This window comes from Cetorhinus maximus, chromosome 8 (assembly GCF_964194155.1).
Source record: "Cetorhinus maximus chromosome 8, sCetMax3.hap1.1, whole genome shotgun sequence".
NCBI lineage: Eukaryota > Metazoa > Chordata > Chondrichthyes > Lamniformes > Cetorhinidae > Cetorhinus > Cetorhinus maximus.
In genome coordinates, this window is record NC_135886.1 from 53,052,414 (window position 1) to 53,071,535 (window position 19,122).

Here is a 19,122-nt window from a genome sequence, read left to right on the forward strand (position 1 = left end):
CAAGTAAAAATGCCCAAGGCCCTTAATAGGAGAGTCAACAGACAAAATTTGACACCGAGCCAAAGGAAGTGATATTAGGACAGGCGATGTGAAAGAGGTGAGGATTGGAGGAGTGCAGAGAGTTCAGGGGGTTGGAGGGCTGCAGGAGGTTAAAGAGATTGGGGAGGGGATGGTGAGGCCTTGGAGAGATTTGAACACAAGGATGAGAATTTAGAACTTGCTGCATTGTTGGATTAAAAATCCAATATAGGTCAGCAGACACAGGCGGTGAGTACAAGTGTAACAGTGTACAGTAGAGTTACTTAATACGAACCCATTGGTTAGCCTTTACCACCAAATGAGTTGATATAAGACCATAAGATGTAGGAGCAGTAGTAGGCCATTCAGCCCATTGAGTCTGCTCCACCACTCATGGCTCATCTAATGATCCTCAACTCCACTTTCCTGCCTTTTCCCCATAACCCTTGATTCCCTTACTGATTAAAAATCTGTCTATCTCAGCCTTGAATATACTTAATGACCCAGCATCCACAGCCCTCTGCGGGGGCTACTACCCCCTGAGAGAAGATATTCCTCCTTATCTCTGTCTTAAATGGACCACCCTTACCTGAGATTATGCCCTTTGGTCCTAGACTCTCCCACAAGGGGAAACAACCTCTCAGCATCTACCCTGTCAAGCCCCCTAAGAATCTTATATGTTTCAATAAGGTCGCCTCTCATTCTTCTAAACTCCAATCAGCACAGACCCAACCTACTCAACCTCTCCTCATAAAAAAATCCCTCCATACCCGGGATCAACCTAGTGAGCCTTATCTGGACTGCCTCTAATGCCAGTGTATCTTTCCTTAGATAAGGGGACCAAAACTGTTCACAGTATTCTACGTGTGGTCTAACTAGTGCCTTGTATAGTTTTAGCAAGATTTCCCTATTTTTATACTCCATTCCCTTTGAAATAAAGGCCAACATTCCATTTGCCTTCCCTATTACCTGTGGAACTTGTATGCAGGCTTTTTGTGATTTATGCACAAGGACCCCCAAATCCCTCTATGCTGCAACTTTCTGCAGTCTTTCTCCATTTAAATAATATTCAGCTCCTCTATTCTTCCTGCCAAAGTGCATAACCTCACATTTTCCCACATTATATTCCTTCTGCCAAGTTTTTACCTACTCAATTACTCTGTCTATTTTCCTCTGCAGACCCTGTGTCATCTTCACCATTTGCCTTCCCACCTAATTTTGTGTCATCTGCAAACTTGGGGATACTGCAAACTTCCCTCATCCATGTCATTAATATATATTGTAAATAATTGTGGCCCCAGCACTGATCCCTGTGGCACTCCACTAGTTACAGGTTGCCATCCTGAAAATGTCTCCCCTTATCCCAACTCTCTGTCTTCTATTAGTCAGTCAATTCTCTATCCATGCTAATATAACTCCCCCAACACCATGGGCTCTTAAGTAGCCTTATGTGCGGTACCTTATTGAATGCCTTTTGGAAATCTAAATATATTACATCTACTGGTTCCCCTTTATCTATCCTGCTTGTTACTCCTCAAAGAATTTGAATAAATTTGTTAGGCATGATTTCCCCTTCATAAAGCCATGCTGACTCTGCTTGATTAGATTATACATTTCTAAATGCTCTGCTATTACATCCTTTATAATAGTCTCTAACATTTTCCCAATGACAGATGTTAAGCTAACTGGCCTATAGTTACTTGTTTTTTGTCTCCCTCCCTTTTTGAATAGGGGTGTTACATTGGCAGTTTTCCAATCCTCTGTGACATTTCCAGAATCTAAGGGTTCTTGGAAGATTACTACCAGTGCATCCACTATCTGTGTAGCTACTTCCTTTAATATCCTAGGATGCAACCCATCAGATCCAGGGGCTTATTGGCCTTTAGCCCCATTAGTTTCCCTAGTACTTTTTCGCTAGTGATAGTTATTGTATTTATTTCCTCCCCCCATTTTGCACCTTGATCATTTAGTATTTTTGGAATGCTATTAGTGTCCTCTACTGTGAAGACTGATGCAAAGTATTTATTCAACTCCTCTGCCATTTCCTGGTTCCCCATTATTATTTCCCCCGCCTCATTCTCTAAGGGGCCTGTGTTCACTTTGGCCACTCTCTTCCTTTTTATATATTTAAAGAAGCTGTTTCTGTCCGTTTTTATATTACTAACTCATTTACCTCAAAGTTTATTTTCTCCCTCTATTATTTTTGGGTTACTTTTTGTTAGTTTTTAAAACTTTCCAAATCCTCTGGCTTTGCCACATTGCTCTGCCTCATCAAGTTCTGTGATTTCAATGAGTTTTTATGAAAATTGTCTCCCCATCTCACCTGAAATTAAAGACTCTCACTGGACTCTGGTTCCACAAGCATTGGTTACTCTCCAGAGCATGTCCCAACTGACCATCTGACATGAGAGTCAGCAAGGTATTAGGCTGATCTTCCCCGGTAATTTCTTGGGTTAATCTCACTCCTGTCCAGCACTTAGTTCCTCCATTCCAGGATTTTGTTTCTCCCTCTGGACTTGTATGGTACAGAGCTGGAATCAGCTGAATTCCTTTACACCATTAATGATAACCTTGCTTGGAAATTTCCATGGAAATTATTCATGTAGCTGTTAATGAGGGAAAACTTTCTTTCCAAATGAGAAAATCTGCTCACTATATAAAAAGAAAAGGTCAAAGTACAATAGCAGTATAAGGACCAAGTCACAGAAAAGGACTTGTACTTTCCTGATGGAAGTGAATTCATTTTTGATAACCACATTTAACAAGGCAGCATGTCACCGTGCTCCATTCATTATGATTCCATATGGTTAGAGAGTAAATAATTCCGATAAAAACTCCAAGGATTACACAGCAAGTAACCCTTAACCTGCTGAATATTAATTTCGTGGTTACAGAGGAAGTAACCCGTACCCTGCTGAATATTAATCCTGTAGTTACGCAGCAAGTAACCCTTAAACTGCTGAAAATTAATTTTGTGGTTACAGAGGAAGTAACCTTTACCCTGCCGAATACTAATTCTGTAGTGACGCAGCAAGTAACCCTTACCCTGATGAACATTTATTCTGCAGATACAGAACAAGCCACCCTTACCCTCTTCAATGTTAATCCTGTACGGTTACACAAGTAACTCTAACTATGCTGAATATAAATTCTGTACTATTACATGGCAAATAACCCTTACCCTGCTGAATATTAATTCTGTACAATTACACAGCAAATAACCCTTACCCTGCTGAATATTAATTCTGTACAATAACACAGCAAATAACCGTTACACTGCTGAATATTAATTATGTAGTCACACAGCAAATAACCCTTACCCTGCTGAATATTAATTCTGTAGTCACACAGCAAATAACCCTTACCCTGCTGAATATTAATTCTGTACAATAACACAGCAAATAACCGTTACACTGCTGAATATTAATTCTGTACAATAACACAGCAAATAACCCTAACCCTGCTGAATATTAATCCTGTACAATTACACAGCAAATAACCCTAACACTGCTGAATATTAATTCTGTAGTCACACAGCAAATAACCCTTACACTGCTGAATATTAATTCTGTAGTCACACAGCAAATAACCCTTACCGTGCTGAATATTAATCCTGTACAATTACACAGCAAATAACCCGTACACTGCTGAATATTAATCCTGTACAATTACACTGCAAATAACCCTTACCCTGCTGAATATTAATTCTGTAGTTACACAGCAAATAACCCTTACCGGGCTGAATATTATTCCTGTACAATTACACTGCAAATAACCCTTACCCAGCTGAATATTAATTCTGTAGTTACACAGCAAATAACCCTTACCCTGCTGAATATTAATCCTGTACAATTACACAGCAAATAACCCTAACACTGCCGAATATTAATTCTGTAGTCACACAGCAAATAACCCTTACACTGCTGAATATTAATCCTGTACAATTACACAGCAAATAACCCTTACCCTGCTGGATATTAATCCGGTAGAATTACACAGCAAATAACCCTTACCCTGCTGGATATTAATTCTGTACATTTACACAGCAAATAACCCTTACCCTGCTGAATATTAATTCTGTAGTTACACAGCAAATATCCCTTAACCTGCTGAATATTAATCCTGTACAATTACACAGCAAATAACCCTTACCCTGCTGAATATTAATTCTGTAGTTACACAGCAAATATCCCTTAACCTGCTGAATATTAATCCTGTACAATTACACAGCAAATAACCCTTACCCTGCTGAATATTAAGTATGTACAATTACACAGCAAATAACCCTTACCCTGCTGAATATTAATCCTGTAGTTACATAGCAAGTAACCCTTACACTGCTGAATATTAATTATGTACATTTACACAGCAAATAACCCTAACCCTACTGAATATGAATTCTGTACTATTACACAGCAAATAACCCTTACCCTGCTGAATATTAATCCTGTACAATTACTCAGCAAATAACACTTACACTGCTGAATATTAATCCTGTACAATTACACAGCAAATAACCCTAACCCTGCTGCATATTAATTCTGTAGTTACACAGCAAGTAACCCTTAAACTGCTGAATATGAATTCTGTACTATTACACAGCAAATAACCCTTACCCGGCTGAATATTAATCCTGTACAATTACACAGCAAATAACCCTTACCCTGCTGGATATTAATTCTGTAGTTACACAACAAATAACCCTTACCCTGTTGGATATTAATTCTGTAGTTACAGAGCAAATAACCCTTAAACTGCTGAATATTAATAATGTACATTTACACTGCAAATAACCCTTACCCAGCTGAATATTAATTCTGTAGTTACACAGAAAATAACCCTTACCCTGCTCAATATTAATCCTGTACAATTACACTGCAAATAACCCTTACCCTGCTGAATATTAATCCTGTACAATTACACAGCAAATAACCCTTACCTTGCTGAATATAAATCCTGTACAATTACACTGCAAATAACCCTTACCCTGCTGGGTATTAATTCTGTACAATTACACAGCAAATAACACTTACCCTGCTGAATATTAATTCTGTAGTTACACAGCAAATAACCCTTACCCTGCTGAATATTAATCCTGTACAATTACACAGCAAATAACCCTTACCTGCTGAATATTCATTCTGTAGTTACACAGCAAATAACCCTTAGCATGCTGAATATTAATTATGTACAATTACACAGCAAATAACCCTTACCCTGCTGAATATTAAACCTGTACAATTACACAGCAAATAACATTACCCTGCTGAATATTAATTCTGTAGTTACTCAGCAAATAACCGTTACCCTGCTGAATATTAATCCTGTACAATTACAGAGCAAATAACCCTTACCCTGCTGAATATTCATTCTGTAGTTACACAGCAAATAACCCTTAGCCTGCTGAATATTAATTATGTACAATTACACAGCAAATAACCCTTACCCTGCTGAATATTAATCTTGTACAATTACACGGCAAATAACCCTTACCCTGCTGAATATTAATCCTGTACAATAAACACAGTAAATAACCCTTACCCTACTGGATATTAATTCTGTAGTTACACAGCAAATAACCCTTACCCTGATGAATATTAATCCTGTACAATTACACAGCAAATAACCATTGCCCTGCTGAATATTAATCCTGTACAATTACTCAGCAAATAACCCTTACACTGCTGAATATTAATTCTGTACATTTACACAGCAAATAACCCTTACCCTGCTGAATATTAATCCTGTACAATTACACAGCAAATAATCATTACCCTGCTGAATATTAATCCTGTACAATTACACAGCAAATAACCATTACCCTGCTGAATATTAATCCTTTACAATTACACAGTAAATAACCCTTACCCTACTGGATATTAATTCTGTAGTTACACAGCATATAACCCTTACCCTGCTGAATATTAATCCTGTACAATTACACAGCAAATAACCCTTACCCTGCTGAATATTAATCCTGTACAATTACTCAGCAAATAACCCTTACACTGCTGAATATTAATTCTGTACATTTACACAGCAAATAACCCTTACGCTGCTGAATGTTAATCCTGTACAATTACACAGCAAATAACCCTTACCCTGCTGGGTATTAATTCTGTACAATTACACAGCAAATAACCCTTACCTTGCTGAATATTAATTCTGTAGTTACACAGCAAATAACCCTTACCCTGCTGAATATTAATCCTGTACAATTACACAGCAAATAACCCTTACCCTGCTGAATATTCATTCTGTAGTTACACAGCAAATAACCCTTACACTGCTGAATATTAATCCTGTAGTTACACAGCAAGTAACCCTTACACTGCTGAATATTAATTATGTACATTTACACAGCAAATAACCCTAACCCTACTGAATATGAATTCTGTACTATTACACAGCAAATAACCCTTACCCTGCTGAATATTAATCCTGTACAATTACTCAGCAAATAACCCTTACCCTGCTGAATATTAATCCTGTACAATTACACAGCAAATAACCCTAACCCTGCTGCATATTAATTCTGTAGTTACACAGCAAGTAACCCTTAAACTGCTGAATATGAATTCTGTACATTTACACAGCAAATAACCCTTACGCTGCTGAATGTTAATCCTGTACAATTACACAGCAAATAACCCTTACCCTGCTGAATATTAATCCTGTACAATTACACAGCAAATAACCCTTACCCTGCTGAATATTAATCCTGTAGTTACACAGCAAGTAACCCTTACACTTCTGAATATTAATTATGTACATTTACACAGCAAATAACCCTAACCCTGCTGCATATTAATTCTGTAGTTACACAGCAAATAACCCTTACCCTGATGAATATTAATCCTGTACAATTACACAGCAAATAACCATTACCCTGCTGAATATTAATCCTGTACAATTACTCAGCAAATAACCCTTACACTGCTGAATATTAATTTTGTACATTTACACAGCAAATAACCCTTACGCTGCTGAATGTTAATTCTGTACAATTACACAGCAAATAACCCTTACCCTGCTGAATATTAATCCTGTACATTTACACAGCAAATAACCCTAACCCTACTGAATATGAATTCTGTACTATTACACAGCAAATAACCCTTACCCGGCTGAATATTAATCCTGTACAATTACACAGCAAATAACCCTTACCCTGCTGGATATTAATTCTGTAGTTACACAGCAAATAACCCTTACCCTGTTGGATATTAATTCTGTAGTTACAGAGCAAATAACCCTTAAACTGCTGAATATTAATAATGTACATTTACACTGCAAATAACCCTTACCCAGCTGAATATTAATTCTGTGGTTACACAGAAAATAACCCTTACCCTGCTCAATATTAATCCTGTACAATTACACTGCAAATAACCCTTACCCTGCTGAATATTAATCCTGTACAATTACACAGCAAATAACCCTTACCTTGCTGAATATAAATCCTGTACAATTACACTGCAAATAACCCTTACCCTGCTGGGTATTAATTCTGTACAATTACACAGCAAATAACACTTACCCTGCTGAATATTAATTCTGTAGTTACACAGCAAATAACCCTTACCCTGCTGAATATTAATCCTGTACAATTACACAGCAAATAACCCTTACCCTGCTGAATATTCATTCTGTAGTTACACGGCAAATAACCCTTAGCATGCTGAATATTAATTATGTACAATTACACAGCAAATAACCCTTACCCTGCTGAATATTAAACCTGTACAATTACACAGCAAATAACATTACCCTGCTGAATATTAATTCTGTAGTTACTCAGCAAATAACCGTTACCCTGCTGAATATTAATCCTGTACAATTACAGAGCAAATAACCCTTACCCTGCTGAATATTCATTCTGTAGTTACACAGCAAATAACCCTTAGCCTGCTGAATATTAATTATGTACAATTACACAGCAAATAACCCTTACCCTGCTGAATATTAATCCTGTACAATTACACGGCAAATAACCCTTACCCTGCTGAATATTAATCCTGTACAATTACACAGTAAATAACCCTTACCCTACTGGATATTAATTCTGTAGTTACACAGCAAATAACCCTTACCCTGATGAATATTAATCCTGTACAATTACACAGCAAATAACCATTATCCTGCTGAATATTAATCCTGTACAATTACTCAGCAAATAACCCTTACACTGCTGAATATTAATTCTGTACATTTACACAGCAAATAACCCTTACGCTGCTGAATGTTAATTCTGTACAATTACACAGCAAATAACCCTTACCCTGCTGAATATTAATCCTGTACAATTACACAGCAAATAACCATTACCCTGCTGAATATTAATCCTGTACAATTACACAGCAAATAACCATTACCCTGCTGAATATTAATCCTGTACAATTACACAGTAAATAACCCTTACCCTACGGATATTAATTCTGTAGTTACACAGCATATAACCCTTACCCTGCTGAATATTAATCCTGTACAATTACACAGCAAATAACCCTTACCCTGCTGAATATTAATCCTGTACAATTACTCAGCAAATAACCCTTACACTGCTGAATATTAATTCTGTACATTTACACAGCAAATAACCCTTACGCTGCTGAATGTTAATCCTGTACCATTACACAGCAAATAACCCTTACCCTGCTGAATATTAATCCTGTACAATTACACTGCAAATAACCCTTACCCTGCTGGATATTAATTCTGTACAATTACACAGCAAATAACCCTTACACTGCTGAATATTAATTCTGTAGTTACACAGCAAATAACCCTTACCCTGCTGAATATTAATCCTGTACAATTACACAGCAAATAACCCTTACCCTGCTGAATATTAATCCTGTACAATTACACAGCAAATAACCCTTACCCTGCTGAATATTCATTCTGTAGTTACACAGCAAATAACCCTTAGCCTGCTGAATATTAATTATGTACAATTACACAGCAAGTAACCCTAACCCTGCTGAATATTAATTCTGTACAATTACACAGCAAATAACATTATCCTGCTGAATATTAATTCTATAGTTACTCAGCAAACAACCGTTACCCTGCTGAATATTAATCCTGTACAATTAGAAAGCAAATAATCCTTACCCTGCTGAATATTAATCCTGTACAATTACACAGCAAATTACTCTTACCCTGCTGAATATTAATCCTGTACAATTACACAGCAAATAACCCTTACCCAGCTGGATATTAATCCTGTACAATTACATAGCAAATAACCCTTACCCTGCTGGATATTAATTCTGTAGTTATACAGCAAATAACCCTTACCCTGCTGAATATTAATTCTGTACATTTACACAGCAAATAACCCTTACGCTGCTGAATATTAATCCTGTACAATTACACAGCAAATAACCCTTACCCTACTGAATATTAATCCTGTACAATTACACAGCAAATAACCCTTACCCTGCTGAATATTAATTCTGTAGTTACACAACAAATAACCCTTACCCCGCTGAATATTAATTCTGTAGCTACACAGCAAATAACCCTTACCCTGCTGAATATTAATTCTGTAGTTACACAGCAAATAACCCTTACCCTGCTGGATATTAATTCTGTACAATTACACAGCAAATAACCCTTACCCTGCTGAATTTTAATCCTGTAGTTACACAGCAAGTAACCCTTACACTTCTGAATATTAATTATGTACATTTACACAGCAAATAACCCTTACCCTACTGAATATTAATCCTGTACAACTACACAGCAAATAACCCTTACCCTGCTGAATATTAATTATTTACAATTACACAGCAAATAACTCTTACCCTGCTGAATATTAATCCTGTAGTTACACAGCAAGTAACCCTTACACTGCTGAATATTAATTATGTACATTTAGACAGCAAATAACCCTTACCCTGCTGAATATTAATCCTGTACAATTACACAGCAAATAACCCTTACCCTGCTGAATATTAATCCTGTACAATTACACAGCAAATAACCCTTACCCTGCTGAATATTAGTCCTGTATAATTACACAGCAAATAACCCTAACCCTGCTGAATATTAATTCTGTAATTACACAGCAAGTAACCCTTACACTGCTGAATATGAATTCTGTACTATTGCACAGCAAATAATCCTTACCCTGCTGGATATTAATTCTGTACAATTACACAGCAAATAACCCTTACCCTGCTGGATATTAATTCTGTACAATTACACAGCAAATCACCCTTACTCTGCTGAATATTAATTCTGTAGATACACAGCAAATAACCCTTACCCTGCTGAATATTAATTCTGCACATTTACACAGCAAATAACCCTTACGCTGCTGAATATTAATCCTGTACAATTACACAGCAAATAACCCTTACCCTGCTGAATATTAATTCTGTAGTTACACAGCAAATAACCCTTACCCTGCTGAATATTAATTCTGTAGTTGCACAGCAAATAACCCTTACCCAGCTGAATATTAATTCTGTAGTTACACAGCAAATAACCCTTACCCTGCTGAATATTAATCCTGTACAATTACACAGCAAATAACCCCTACCCTGCTGAATATTAATTCTGTAGTTACACAGCAAATAACCCTTACCCTGCTGAATATTAATTCTGTACATTTACACAGCAAATAACCCTTACGCTGCTGAATATTAATCCTGTACAATTACACAGCAAATAACCCTTACCCTGCTGAATATTAATTCTGTAGTTACACAGCAAATAACCCTTACCCTGCTGAATATTAATTCTGTAGTTGCACAGCAAATAACCCTTACCCTGCTGAATATTAATTCTGTAGTTACACAGCAAATAACCCTTACCCTGCTGAATATTAATCCTGTACAATTACACAGCAAATAACCCCTACCCTGCTGAATATTAATTCTGTAGTTACACAGCAAATAACCCTTACCCTGCTGAATATTAATCCTGTACAATTACACAGCAAGTAACCCTTACACTGCTGAATATTAATTATGTACATTTACACAGCAAATAACCCTTACCCTGCTGAATATTAATCCTGTACAATTACACTGCAAATAACCCTTACCCTGTTGAATATTAATCCTGTACATTTACACAGCAAGTAACCCTTACCCTGCTGAATATTCATTCTGTAGTTACACAGCAAATAACCCTTAGCCTGCTGAATATTAATTATGTACAATTACACAGCAAATAACCCTTACCCTGCTGAATATTAATTCTGTACAATTACACAGCAAATAACATTATCCTGCTGAATATTAATTCTATAGTTACTCAGCAAACAACCGTTACCCTGCTGAATATTAATCCTGTACAATTAGAAAGCAAATAATCCTTACCCTGCTGAATATTAATCCTGTACAATTACACAGCAAATAACTCTTACCCTGCTGAATATTAATCCTGTACAATTACACAGTAAATAACCCTTACCCTGCTGGATATTAATTCTGTAGTTACACAGCAAATAACCCTTACCCTGCTGAATATTAATCCTGTACAATTACACAGCAAATAACCCTTACCCTGCTGAATATTAATCCTGTATAATTACACAGCAAATAACCCTTACCCTGCTGGATATTAATCCTGTAGAATTACACAGCAAATAACCCTTACCCTGCTGGATATTAATCCTGTACAATTACACAGCAAATAACCCTTACCCAGCTGGATATTAATCCTGTACAATTACATAGCAAATAACCCTTACCCTGCTGGATATTAATTCTGTAGTTATACAGCAAATAACCCTTACGCTGCTGAATATGAATTCTGTACATTTACACAGCAAATAACCCTTACGCTGCTGAATATTAATCCTGTACAATTACACAGCAAATAACCCTTATGCTGCTGAATATTAATTCTGTACAATTACACAGCAAATAACCCTTACTCTGCTGAATATTAATTCTGTAGATACACAGCAAATAACCCTTACCCTGCTGAATATTAATTCTGTACATTTACACAGCAAATAACCCTTACGCTGCTGAATATTAATCCTGTACAATTACACAGCAAATAACCCTTACCCTGCTGAATATTAATTCTGTAGTTACACAGCAAATAACCCTTACCCTGCTGAATATTAATTCTGTAGTTGCACAGCAAATAACCCTTACCCTGCTGAATATTAATTCTGTAGTTACACAGCAAATAACCCTTACCCTGCTGAATATTAATCCTGTACAATTACACAGCAAATAACCCCTACCCTGCTGAATATTAATTCTGTAGTTACACAGCAAATAACCCTTACCCTGCTGAATATTAATCCTGTACAATTACACAGCAAGTAACCCTTACACTGCTGAATATTAATTATGTACATTTACACAGCAAATAACCCTTACCCTGCTGAATATTAATCCTGTACAATTACACAGCAAATAACCCTTACCCTGCTGAATATTAATCCTGTACATTTACACAGCAAATAACCCTTACCCTGCTGAATATTAATCCTGTACATTTACACAGCAAATTACCTTAACTTGGGTTATGGCGGGCAGGCAGGCGAAGGAGATGGGTGCGCGGGCGGGTGGAGGAGAGGTGAGGGCGGAGGAGTGGGTGGGGAGGGCGGGCGGGCGGTCAATGGAGAGGGGCGGGCAGGCGGGCAGAGGAGAGGGGCGGGTGGGCGGAGGAGAGGGGAGGTCGGGCGGGCAGAGGATAGGGAAGGGCGGGCGGGCGGAGGAGAGGGAAGGGGAGAGCGGGCGGAAGAGAGGGGCAGGCGGCGGGCGGCGGACGGAGGAGAGGGGCAGGCGGGCGGTCAGAGGAGAGGGGAGGGCTGGAGGGTGGAGGAGAGGGGAGGGCGGACGGGCGGAGGAGAGGGGAGGGCGGGCGCGCGGAGGAGAGGGGAGGACGGGCGGGCGGAGCAGAGGGGAGGGCGGACGGGCGGAGGAGAGTGGAGGGCATGTGGGCGGAGGAGAGAGGTGGGCGGGCAGAGGAGAGGGCTGGGTGGCGGACGGAGGAGAGGGACGGGTGGGCGGGCGGAGGAGAGTGGCGGGCGGGCAGAGGAGAGGGGAGGGCGGGTGGGCGGAGGAGAGGGGAGGGCGGGTGGGCGGAGGAGAGGGGAGGGCGGGCGGGCGGAGGAGAGGGGAGAGCGGGCGGGCAGAGGAGAGGGGAGGGCGGGCGGGCGGAGGAGAGGGGAGGGAGGGCGAGCGGGCGGAGGAGAGGGGAGGGAGGGCGGGCAGGCGGGCGGAGGAGAGGGGAGGGAGGGCGGGCGGGCAGAGGAGAGGGGAGGGAGGATGGGCGGGCGGAGGAGAGGGGAGGGAGGGCGGGCGGAGGAGAGGGGAGGGCGGGCGGGCGGAGGAGAGGGGAGGGCGGGCGGAGGAGCGGGGAGGGCGGGTGGGCGGAGGAGAGGGGCAAGCGGGCAGTGGAGAGGGCCGGGCGGGTGGACGGAGGGGAGGGGAGGGTGGGCGGGCGGAGGAGTGGGGCGGGCGGGCGGGCGGAGGAGAGGGGAGGGTGGGCGGGCGGAGGAGAGGGGAGGGTGGGCGGGCGGGTGGAGGAGAGGGGCGGGCGGGCAGGCGGGCGGGCGGAGGAGCGGGCCAGGCGGGATGGCGGAGGAGAGGGGCGGGCAGGATGGCGGAGGAGAGGGGAGAGCGGGTGGAGGAGAGAGGGGCGGGCGGGCGGAGGAGAGAGGGGCGGGCGGGCGGAGGAGAAGGGCGGGCGGGCGGAGGAGAGAGGGGTGGGCGGGTGGTGGAGAGAGGAGGAGAGGGAAGGGCTGGCGGGCAGAGGAGATGGGAGGGCGGCTGGAGGAGAGGGAAGGGCGGGCGGGAAGAGGATAGAGGGGCGGGCGGGCGGTGGAGGGAAGAGGAGTGGGGAGTTTGGGCAGGCGGAGGAGAGTGGGGGGGGTGGGTGGAGGAGAGGGGATGGAGGGCGGGTGGGCAGAGGAGAGTGGAGGGGGAGAGCGGTTGGGCGGAGGAGAGGAGAGGGAGGGCGGGCGGGCGGAAGAGAGGGGAGGGAGGGCGGGCGGGCGGAAGAGAGGGCAGGGAGGGCAGGCTGGCGGAGGAGATGGGAGGGATGGAGGGCGGGCGGAGGAGATGGGCGGGCGGGCGGAGGAGAGGGGCGGGCGGGCGGGGGAGAGGGGCGGGTGGGCGGAGGAGAGAAGAGGAGAGGGGCGGTCGGCCGGAGGAGATGGGTGGGCGGGCGGAAGAGAGGGGCGGGCGGGCGTTGGAGAGGGGCGGGCGGGCGGAGGAGAGGGGCGGGCGGGCGGGGGAGATGGGCGGGCGGTGGAGAGAGGAGGAGAGGGGAGGTCTGGCGGGCAGTGGATAGGGAAGGGCAGGCGGGCAGAGGAGAGGGGAGGGCGGCTGGAGGAGAGGGGAGGGTGGGCGGGCGGTGGAGAGGGGAGGGCGGGCGGGAAGAGGATAGAGGGGCGGGCGGGCGGTGGAGAGAAGAGGAGAGGGGAGGTTGGGCAGGCGGAGGAGAGGGGAGGGAGGGCGGGCAGAGGAGAGGGGAGGGCGGGTGGGCGGAGGAGAGGGGAGGGCGGGCGGGTGGAGGAGAGGGGAGGGCGGGCGGGCGGAGGAGAGGGGAGGGTGGGCGGGCGGAGGAGAGGTGAGGGCGGTCGGGCGGAGGAGAGGGGTGGGAGGGCGGGCGGGCGGGCGGAGGAGAGGGGAGGGAGGGCGGGCGGGCGGAGGAGAGGGGAGGGAGGGCGGGCGGGCGGAGGAGAGGGGAGGGCGGGCGGGCGGAGGAGAGGGGAGGGCGGGCGGGCGGAGGAGAGGGGAGGGCGGGCGGGCGGAGGAGAGGGGAGGGCGGGCGGGTGGAGGAGAGGGGCAAGCGGGCAGAGGAGAGGGGCGAGCGGACGGACGGAGGAGAGGGGATGGTGGGCGGGCGGAGGAGAGGGGAGGGTGGGCGGGCGGAGGAGAGGGGAGGGTGGGCGGGCGGGCGGAGGAGAGGGGCGGGCGGGCGGAGGAGAGGGGAGAGCGGGCATTGGAGAGAGGAGGAGAGGGAAGGGCTGGCGGGCAGAGGAGATGGGAGGGCGGCTGAAGGAGAGGGAAGGGCGGGCGGGAAGAGGATAGAGGGGCGGGCGGGCGGTGGAGAGAAGAGGAGAGGCGAGTTTGGGCAGGCGGAGGAGAGGGGAGGGGGGGTGGGTGGAGGAGAGGAGAGGGAGGGCAGGTGGGCAGATGAGAGTGGAGGGGGAGAGCGGTTGGGCGGAGGAGAGGGGAGGGAGGGCGGGCGGGCGCAGGAGAGGGGAGGGAGGGCGGGCGGGCGGAAGAGAGGGGATGGAGGGCAGGCTGGCGGAGTAGGGGGGAGGGAGGGAGGACGGGTGGAGGAGAGGGGCGGTTGGGCGGAGTAGGGGGCGGGCGGGCGGAGGAGAGGGGCGGGCGGAGGAGAGGGGCGGTCAGGCAGAGGAGAGGGACGGGCGGGCGGAGTAGAGGGGCGGGCGGGCGGAGGAGAGGGGCGGGCGGAGGAGAGGGACGGGCGGGCGGAGGAGAGGGGCGAGAGGGCGGGCAGAGGAGAGGGGAGGGCGGGTGGGCGGAGGAGAGGGGAGGGCGGGCGGGTGGAGGAGAGGGGAGGGCGGGCGGGCGGAGGAGAGGGGAGGGCGGGCGGGCGGAGGAGAGGGGAGGGTGGGCGGGCGGAGGAGAGGGGAGGGCGGTAGGGCGGAGGAGAGGGGTGGGAGCGCGGGCGGGCGGAGGAGAGGGGAGGGAGGGCGGGCGGGCGGAGGAGAGGGGAGGGCGGGCGGGCGGAGGAGAGGGGAGGGCGGGCGGGCGGAGGAGAGGGGAGGGCGGGCGGGTGGAGGAGAGGGGCAAGCGGGCAGAGGAGAGGGGCGAGCGGGCGGACGGTGGAGAGGGGATGGTGGGCGGGCGGAGGAGAGGGGAGGGTGGGCGGGCGGAGGAGAGGGGAGGGCGGGCGGGCGGAGGAGAGGGGCGGGCGGGTGGAGGAGAGGGGCGGGCAGGATAGTGGAGGAGAGGGGCGGGCGGGGTGGCGGAGGAGAGGGGAGAGCGGGCGGTGGAGAGAGGAGGAGAGGGAAGGGTTGGCGGGCAGAGGAGATGGGAGGGCGGCTGAAGGAGAGGGAAGGGCGGGCGGGAAGAGGATAGAGGGGCGGGCGGGCGGTGGAGAGAAGAGGAGAGGGGAGTTTGGGCAGGCGGAGGAGAGGGGAGGGGGGGTGGGTGGAGGAGAGGAGAGGGAGGGTGGGTGGGCAGAGGAGAGTGGAGGGGGAGAGCGGTTGGGCGGAGGAGAGGGGAGGGAGGGCGGGCGGGCGCAGGTGAGGGGAGGGAGGGCGGGCGGGCGGAAGAGAGGGGATGGAGGGCAGGCTGGTGGAGGAGAGGGGAGGGAGGGCGGGCGGAGGAGATGGGTGGGCGGGCGGAGGAGAGGGGCGGGCAGGGGGGGGAGAGGGGCGGGCGGGCGGAGGAGGGGGGCGGGCGGGCGGAGGAGAGGGGCGGGCGGGCGGAGGAGAGAAGAGGAGAGGGGCGGTCGGCCAGAGGAGATGGGCGGGCGGGCGGTGGAGAGGGGCGGGCGGGCGGTGGAGAGGGGCGGGCAGGCGGTGGAGAGGGGCGGGCGGGTGGGGGAGATGGGCGGGCGGGCGGTGGAGATGGGCGGGCGGGCGGTGGAGAGGGGCGGGCGGGCGGAGGAGATGGGCGGGCGGGTGCTGGAGAGAGAAGGAGAGGGGAGGTCGGGCGGGCAGTGGATAGGGAAGGGCAGGCGGGCAGAGGAGAGGGGAGGGTGGCTGGAGGAGAGGGGAGGGCGGGCGGGCGGAGGAGAGAGGGGCGGGTGGGCGGTGGAGAGAAGAGGAGAGGGGAGGTTGGGCAGGCGGAGGAGTAGGGAGGGGGGCGGGTGGGCAGAGGAAAGTGGAGGGGGTGAGCGGTTGGGCGGAGGAGAGGGGAGGGAGGGCGGAGGAGAGAGGCGTGCGGGCGGAGGAGAGAGGCGTGCGGGCGGAGGAGAGGGGCGGGCAGAGGAGAGGGGCGGGCGGGCGGAGGAGAGGGGCGGGCGGGCGGAGGAGAGGGGAGGGTGGGAGGGCGGGCAGAGGAGAGGGGCGGGCGGGCGGAGGAGAGAGGCGTGCGGGCGGAGGAGAGGGGCGGGCAGAGGAGAGGGGCGGGCGGGCGGAGGAGAGGGGCGGGCGGGCGGAGCAGAGTGGCGGTCGGGCGGAGGAGAGGGGCGGGCGGGCGGAGGAGAGGGGCGGTCGGGCGGAGGAGCGGGGCGGTCGGGCGGAGGAGAGGGGCGGTCGGCTGGAGGAGATGGGCGGGCGGGCGGATGAGAGGGGTGGGCGGGCGGAGGAGAAGGGTGGGCGGGCGGGGGAGATGGGCGGGTGGGGGGAGGAGATGGGTGGTCGGGCGGAGGAGAGGGGCGGGCGGGCTGCGGAGAGGGGCGGGTGGGCGGCGGAGAGGGGCGGGAGGGCGGGCGGAGGAGAGGGGCGGGCGGGCAGAGGAGAGGGGCGGGAGGGCGGGCGGAGGAGAGGGGCGGGCGGGGGAAAGGGTTGGGAGGGCGGGCGGAGGAGAGGGAGGGAGGGGCGGGCGGCGGAGCGGACGGGAGGCGAGGGCAGGGCAGGCGGGCAGAGGGGAGCAGTGGGGAGGGCGGGCGGGGGATACGTAGTGAGGGAGGGGGAGCGGGCGGGCGGGCACTTATGTGGGTGAGAGGGCGGGCAGGAGGGGGAGATAACGGGCTGGGGAGATGGCAGATGGTGTATTGGGAGGGTTGGGTGTGGGTGGGCGGGGGAGGGGGAGGCCGGGGGATGGGGAGGGAGTAATGGCGGTGGGGGGAAAGAGGTCCTGCTAGAGGGAGGGAGGGTAGGGGAGTGTGAGTGAGGGGGAGGGATGGTGAGGGGCTGAGGTTGAGGAGGGTGAGTTCGGAGGAAGGAGGTGAGGGGTAGGGGGAGGGAGGTAGGGTTTTGAGAGAGGTGAGAGGAGGGAGGGAAGCGATGGGATGGGGGAGGAGGGATGAAGGTAGAATGGGACAGAGGGAGGACAGGTGCAAGGGTGGGAGAGAGGGACCCATTGAGAATGGGAAGGAGTGAGGGAGGGAGTGAGGGAGGGAGTGAGGGAGGGAGTGAGGGAGGTTATCGTAGTCTGTGGTCATGTCTGGGGAGGAGGGGGGGAACCTGTTGCAGTTGGGGAAAGGGGATAAGGGGATTCTGGAAGGGGTGAAGGAGGGGAGTAGATGTGGGAGGTCGTTGGGCAGAGGGGGATTCTAAAAGAGCTGTGCCCATTTTGCTATCATCTTTTAATGAAAGCACATCTTCTCAGTCTCTCCATAGCTCTTTCCCATTCAGCCCCTTACCTGGCATCTTTGGAATCTCTACACTGGTGATGAGTCAGCTCCCTCGTCCAAAATTCCCTGTCACTACTCTCACTATCACTGAGCCAAGGGTCCTCAGTCATCCCCTCACTGTTCAAGCAGACAGGAGATCTCATACACACAACACCTGCAGGTAGAATGTGCTGGAATGTTTAAAGGCGTCTAACATTTAGTTTGCAGCAACCTCCCGCCTTCACCATGTACAAAATAACATCCCCAGGTCTTCCACGCAGGTGGGCCAGAGACTGATATTGAGCCAAAACATGAGAGAGTAACTCACTGCTCGGTTTTAGGAGGAGAGGGAAGGAGGGATGGGTCAGAGATGGAATTGCTGAGTCTGTGGGGGGCTCTATATAACTGAGGCACAGCAGCCAATAGTGGGGTGTGGATATGCATGAAAGGCAGAGAAACAGAAAATTCAGTGGCCGGACAGGGGCGAAGATGACTGGACGTGTGCTGAAATTGTTACACATGAAGAGGTTGCAGAGGAATGAAGGGATGATGCTGTGGAGAATTTGAGCACAAGGGTGAGTATTTTAATTTTGAGGTTTAGGTGGATCTGCGACCAATGTAGATCAGAGAGTTAAAAGCAAAATACTGCAGATGCTGGAAATCTGAAATAAAAACAGAAAATGCAAGTCCAGCAGTGTCTGTGGAGAGAGAAACAGAGTTAATGTTTTGAGTCCAATATGACTCTTCTTCAGAGCATTGGTAGTTGAACAGGATTTGGTACGGGTTAGGCTACAGGCTACAGTTTGGGATAAGTTGAAATTTATGGAGGAGGGAGAATGGGAGCTGGCTGGAAGAGCCTCTGAGTATAGAACCCAGGGGTGCTGATGGCCTGATTGGGGTTTTCAGCAGGGCATGTTA